Raw genomic sequence first — 6,960 nt, 5'->3', positions numbered from 1 at the left:
CCATTTGTACTATTTTCCAATTCTCTCCCTGCACCTCCAAAGACAGATGCTTTCATTAATTCGAATCCTCACAGCACATGCCTCCAGGGGAGAGCAATATTAAACCAAATAAATTATTAAATGTGTGTAAAATATGTCTTCCAAATATGAAACTGGTGACGACTTCTAATAACCCAGATCTCAGGCTTGCCTTTGGCAAGACAGGAGCATGGAGTTCATCAGAAAAGCTAGCTCTGCCAAAAAAAAAAAAAAGGGGGGGTCTCAGCGGAAGGACTCTGTAACAGTGGTATTGCTAGACGGGGTGCAAAGCACTAAGTTTTGCAGGGAGCCTCACCACAGCGTGCAAGGGGCTCCTCCCCTGCCTCAGTTTTGCTCCCACCACCTGGAATGGCTCTGAGGGGGAAGGGCCCCTTGCACGCTGCAGTACGGCTCTCTGCAAAACTTAGTGCTTTGCACCTTTTCTAGCTATGTCACTGCTCCACAACATAATGGGTGAATGAATGGACAAAAAGGTTGAAATTAAGAGCAGGGGCTCAAACCATGAAAAATGTGGGTCATACCCACATTTGATCTGAAAAATCAGATCATACCCAAACCTGAACCTAAAAAACCAATTCAGATGGTTTTCCTTCAGAAAACTGGAACTGCTGACTCCCTGCTTGAGAGGAGCACTTCAAGTCTACACAGGATTATGTGTGGGTCACATGATCCCTGTTGGGCTGTTGGTGCTGCCAGAAAACCCTCCATTCCTATTGAGTCTCAGTTTTGGAAGGAGATGGGCAGTTTGATATGCGAGTGCTGGGGGTACGGGCCGAATTCTTGCCATATTTGCTGTCGCACAATCTCTCTCCCTCTTTAAATATTCTCCCAACCCCCTTATCCTATGCAAGGCAAGGGGTGGTTGCATCTTAATGAACCAGTTAGAGCACCTGATCTATGCATAAGATCCATGCCTCTCTCATATGGCTACCAGTAGCATCTCTGTTTCTTTCCAGTATCAAACTGCTCCCTTCCATCTCTAAGGCAAGGAATGCTTATGGACAGCATTTAAAAAAAAAAATCACACATATAGAATATTTAATGATCTCTCTTGCTTACATGCTGCAGATCTCATGAAAGCAGTGGCAAGGCCCTGCTAAGAGACCCCATTTTCGCCTGTGTGAAAATCCTATAAGTCTTGTTCCTAATAGCTTCTCTTTGGACAGATAAGGAAAATCTTCATTCTTCTACAATCTATGTCTACTGCCTGTTTTGTTGCAGACAGCACATGACCATGACATAGGTTGTCTCTTTAAGGGAGCTTACCTTGGTAGCAAGCATATCAGTGGTAGCAGAAGAGCTCCTTCCATCAGCCATTGGCTACCATTTTTTTGTTTCACAATGCCCCTGACATATTGTCACTCTAAGGCATTATGGGATATAAAACTGGTATCTCCACTAGAGGGGACAGCAGCCACAATGCTATGGCCGGGAACAGTGCAGGCAGTGGCATCACTACATGAGTTCAGACTGCACCAAGTGACACCATCAGGGGGTAACACAAAACGACTGTACAACCAAGTTCACAAGGCCCGGGGGCACCACATCTGGAGGACAACTGGACTCACCAAAGTATCACTAATCACTTCCACAAAATCCATCTGTAATTTACAGGTTGATTACCCCTTATCCCATCATCCCATCACCCTCCGCAAGGCCACTGGCTCAGTTCTGCACTGCCCAATCTCAAGGGTCACTGTGAGGGTCAGCTACCTTGCTGCGTGGCACCCCAGCAAGCCTTGCATTACCCAGCAAGGAAGCCAGCCACACTGCAACCCCTGATGTTTGGTGGCACAGCAGTTGGCATGGAGTGGGCAGCTCGGGGGCCTTGGTGAAAGGACAGCCTCAGGACAGGTGGAAGTGACAGATTGGTGAGGCCACGAGGGATGGGAGTAGGGGTGAGTGTAGGAAACATTAAGGAGCTCAAAGATGACATTTATTGGCACTGGGCCTGCTCACAATCTGTTTTGTGAGTAGTTACAAGCCACCTGACTGCCTTCCTTTTTCGTAATGCCAAAAATAGTCAGGAGTGTCGAATGCCTTCAATGCTCCTTCTAGTTTGAAGACTGACTTCTAAAAGCAACATTCGGTGACAGTTCAAAGAGGTTTTCTAAGCAGAGAGGAGAACCTCTCAAGTGAAGAAAGGTAAAGAGAGGGTGTAAAAGCCGAAAAAATAGCGATCCGGATTTTCCTTGCAAAGCAAAGTGGTGAGAGTTGTGGAAAAACAAGGAGGAAAAGTGCCCGATAATTCAGCAAAATAAGTCTTCTTTGAATGTGTTGCTGGATAAAATCAAATAAGTTTCTAAACAGTCAAAATTGTTATGAGAAAGGTTTACCACAGTGGTTCTCACACATTTAGCACCAGGACCCACTTTTAGACCGAGAATCTGTCAGGACCCACAAGAAGTGATGTCATGACTGGAAGTGACATCATCAAGCAGGAAAATTTTTAACAATCCTAGGCTGCAAATCTACCCACACTTGCCCAGGAGTAAGTCCCATTTATTATCATTGTTCAAAAAAATATCGATAGTAGCTTATTAAAAGTACAGGTCTGTAACATTTCCCCAAATGCAGTCACGTACCATGATAGCATCAAGACTAGTATATTAAAAATAAAATATTGAAATGAATGGGAACCCACCTGAAATTGGCTCGTGACCCACCTAGTGGGTCCCGACCCACAGTTTGAGAAACACTGGTTTACCACCTTGTACCTGCACCTTTAGCTTTTACCCCCTTTTCCTGTCTGGAAAAGAAAGAGAGAGAAACATGTATGAGAAAAAAAGGCCTTTTTCCCCTACTGAAATCTTTACAGCCTCCATTAAAAGTTCATTCTGTTGGAAATCACAGGAGGTTTTATTTCTGTGATGGCTCATTCACACTTACAGGTCATCACTTGACTACAGTAGCATTAGGTGATGAACCTGCCTGCTTGGAATCCTGAGCAGAGGGCTAGCAGGAAGGGACTGTTTTAACTCTTTCATCCCCCAGCCATTTTTCTACTCAATGTCCACCCATCTGTTGTTCCATACTGTGGGGAAAAGATGCAGGTATTTATATCTTTTTTCCTCTTGGGAGAAAAAGCAGCTGGCAGATTCAGAAAAAAAACAAGCTTGAATGGGAAACAGTTAAGAAGCACCTCCCTCTCAATCACTCCTCAGTTCAAGATTACAGTCTCCAAGGACCTAGGTGATTTTTGGCTAGGGAAAAAAAATGGAAACGCAAACATTTTTTGGGAACTTCAGGAAAAGCTGAAGAACCAGCTAGGGAGTCAGTGTGATGCATTGGTCAAGGATGGCCTTGACATGCAGAGATGTGAAATAATCTTGGCACCCTTGGTGGGATGGTGAACAGAAAAGCCCCCATGCTGACTTCCCTAGCCAGCTGCTCCTTTGGAGGTTCAGACCCTCTTTCAACTTGCTCTCAGTAAGCAGTGGCAGCCTCCATCTCCCTGCAGCACTGCTCAAAGAGGAAGCAGAAGAGAAAAGGTACCAGGGTTCCTTACAAAGCACCAAGTAGGCAGGGGAAGGCAAATTAGCTTGCCCCTCCCTTTACTTATGATGAGAGCTACAGGCAGCCTCCCTGTTGTGTGCTGCTTCTCTTTGAAATGAACCAATTTGAAATGACAAACAAAAGCAGCAGGTACACCACCCAACAGGCTTGTTGTAAGTTGAAGGAAGGGGGGAAGCCTGCTTGTTTGCCCGCCTGCCCTCCCACTTATCCGTGGGATGTGCATGCAAGCATTCATACATAGAGAGGCAACATTCAGGATGGCAGTGTGGGGACAGGCTTCATCTTGGTAGTGATTAGAATGGTGGACTGGGAAGACCTGGACTCAAATCTCCAACCAGCCATGAAGGTCAGTGGGTGACCTTTGGCCAGCATCGCTTTCACCACCCAACCCACCTCATGGAGCTGTTTGTGCATAAAATGCGTCAGCGGGTGAGTAGCAGTGGCATCACTAGGGCTTGCTTCACCCAGTGTGGGAGGCCAGTGTGTCGCCCCTATAATGGACCTCCCCCATGCAGTGGGCAGGGCACTGCCCTGGGTAGTGGGCATGGTGATGTATCATAGCCCTGCCCTGCTGGCTTTTTTTGGCTATAGCATTTGATAGAATTGAGATATTCCATCAAGGTTTGTTTCATTACGTTTTACATGCAATTATACATTGATCAACATATGGCATGATGGTATTATTCGAAAACACCAAGATTTTGGCCAGTAGTGGTGTCACCACCCTCCCGTGCGTGTCACCTGGTGTGGACCACACACCCCTAGCATCATCACTGGTGATTGGGATAGGAGAACCACACATGCCATCCTGGCAGGAAGGATGATATAAAATATAAAAAATAGAAACTGTATGTCATAATTTCAGCTTCAGGAATGTAGGGTCTAAATCATGTGCAGACTATTCTTATTTTGTGTAATCATGACAGAGTCACATTACTCTCACATTTTAGCATAGACAATATAGCAGTGGTTCTCAAATGTTTTAGCATCAGGAACCACATTTAAAAAGTTTCACTTTACCAGCTGCTCAAGCATTTGTGGCTATAATGGTGATTGGGCAGCAGTGCCCCCTCCCCCCAAGTAGCAGGTTGTTTAACCCTTCTCCCTGCAAATTCAAATCTCCTTGCAGCTGCATTAAAAACAAAAATCTTTGGGGGGGGGGCAGTTTGCTTGCCTGCTGTTATATCATGCCTAATCGTACGATAATCTGACTCTAATAAATTGAAAAGATACTTCAGATTCTGAGGCTTCATACCAGACAATCAATAGGCTACGACAGAGCATTACATTTAAGTGTTTGTATCAGTTTGAATGCATAGAATCCAATGGCAGCCACACACTACCTTGAGTCCCACCCCATCACACACACTTCACATACTGCCATTGTTCTTACAGCAACTGTTACCCTGCACATGCCCGATCTCGTCTGATCTTGGAAGCTAAGCAGGGTCAGGCCTGGTTAGTACTTGGATGGGAGAACACCTGGGAATACCGGGTGCTGTAGGCTTATACCATAGTCTTTCGAGACTGAAGGTTGCCAACCATTGTTCATACAGTGATTAAAATCAAAATCAAAAAACTTCAAAGGGCTAAAGGATCCTTTGTATTTGTTGACAGAATCTGACAAATCCCAAACGAACCTTATAGAATGAATATGCCTGAGAATTCATTTGTCCTCGCCCATTATGTTACATGCCACTGTTCCTCTTCAGGGTTATTAAGCTGGGACAGATCAAGGCAGCCTAGATTCCCCAGGTCCCACATTCTGCATCACTGATCCTTTAAGGCCATGTAAAATTACATTTGCATGCATGCAATGGGTGCCACCTCCTTACAGTTCTTATATATAAAGAAAGTTCTGTTTTGAGAAATGACATGATCCTGCCAAGTCTGATCTTCACTGTTATTTATCACAGGGTGCCCTTGGAGTGAAATAAATAAATAAAAAGACGCCCCAGAATATCTGGCGCTAGATAATATCCTTCAACAAATGCTTGCACTGATGGAATATGAATGCTGCGTGTCAAGACACATAAGGTGCTTTGTGACAAATAGGTATTTTCAACCAAAGCAATTTCTGTATAATTTCGGACAAACAGCCGATGTTCTTCCCAGTCCCAGTAAGCACCAGTTTATGAGAATATTATATTTCTTTGTTAAAAAAAGAAAGAGAGAGAGATTGATGTTTGCAGCACTGGGTAGAAAAATCTTAGTAGTTTAAAAACAATTCAGTATTTTATGGAAAACACGACTTGAATCTTGGTTATCACCTCCCCTGCCAGTACACGAAAACACCGAAGTGTGCATCATTAAAAAGACCCATTTTTCTGAGTCAAATTGACTTTTCTTTTTCAATTTAGTTCAAATTGTTTGTTTACTAAATGCCTATAAATGATCTGTAATAATTACCAAGCTATCAGTGCAGCGAGAACAGCTTGATGGGAAACTGAATGCTTAATACAAACTTATGCAATTCTTAATAGCAATCGCAAATAATTACGTTCACTAAACTAGCACAGCATGGAGATGAGTTTCTGAAACCAGCTAACCAAACTCTGGAGGAGGACTTCCTGTTGATGTTGTTGTTTTGTTTTGAACTTCCCTTGTGTGGCTATTCAGTGCAGAAGGTCAGGGGTGAGAAGGGTCTCAAACCTTTCTCCATCAAAGGTCAAACTGTATGATGTGTATTGAATGATTAAGTTGAAGCTTTGCTGCCCCCTCCTCTCTTTCTTTAATAAGTGCAGTCAGGAGAAGGGCACAGTTCTGGTCGGATCCATGGAGTGAGGTGGACTACTGTTTGCTGAAAATAGCAGCTTCAGGGGCAAATAAGAGCCTCAAGGGGTGATTTTTACCCAAAGAAAATGTTGTGGTGGGAGAGGGTGAACCCTTTTCTTCCTGTATACCACTATCCTGACTAGAACCACACAAACACGCACACACACCATGACTATACTTGCTAAAAAATGATAAGGAGGAGCTATCTGCTTCTTAGGAAATCAATAAACACATGTAGTTTGACCCTCATTGACCCTAGTAACCCTGATAACACTTACAGTTATCAGGTTACTAGGGGGTGCAGAGACATGAGAGGGAGATACCGCATCAATACATTGCAGCATGAGAGTCCCTCACCTACTATGCTGACCTGCATGGGGTACATTTCCTTATGGAGGTGGTGAGGTAGACATTCCAGTTGGGTCTTTGTGTGTGGAGACCTCCTGGGGCAGAATGCCTGCAAATAAGTTCTGAAACGACAAGAGTTAACTCAATCTCCTTCCCTGCCTGTTGAGATGGACAAGAGATTGTTTGTGTACCAAGTGCCCTTTCACCATGGTACCAAAATTCCCCTTTGAGAGTCCAGAGGAGTATAGCCCCATGCCACGTGTCTTCTCATCTGAGTTGTAA

The 6,960-nt window shown here is 44.2% G+C and overlaps 1 pseudogene; it reads left to right on the top strand.

The window, feature by feature from the left end:
* Nucleotides 1–4,942: 4,942 nt before the first annotated feature.
* LOC136646921 (5S ribosomal RNA) lies at nt 4,943–5,062 on the top strand (annotated as a pseudogene).
* Nucleotides 5,063–6,960: the final 1,898 nt, after the last annotated feature.

Source organism: Tiliqua scincoides, chromosome 3 (assembly GCF_035046505.1).
Source record: "Tiliqua scincoides isolate rTilSci1 chromosome 3, rTilSci1.hap2, whole genome shotgun sequence".
Taxonomy (NCBI): Eukaryota; Metazoa; Chordata; class Lepidosauria; order Squamata; family Scincidae; genus Tiliqua; species Tiliqua scincoides.
This window is presented reverse-complemented; position numbering and strand designations above follow the sequence as displayed.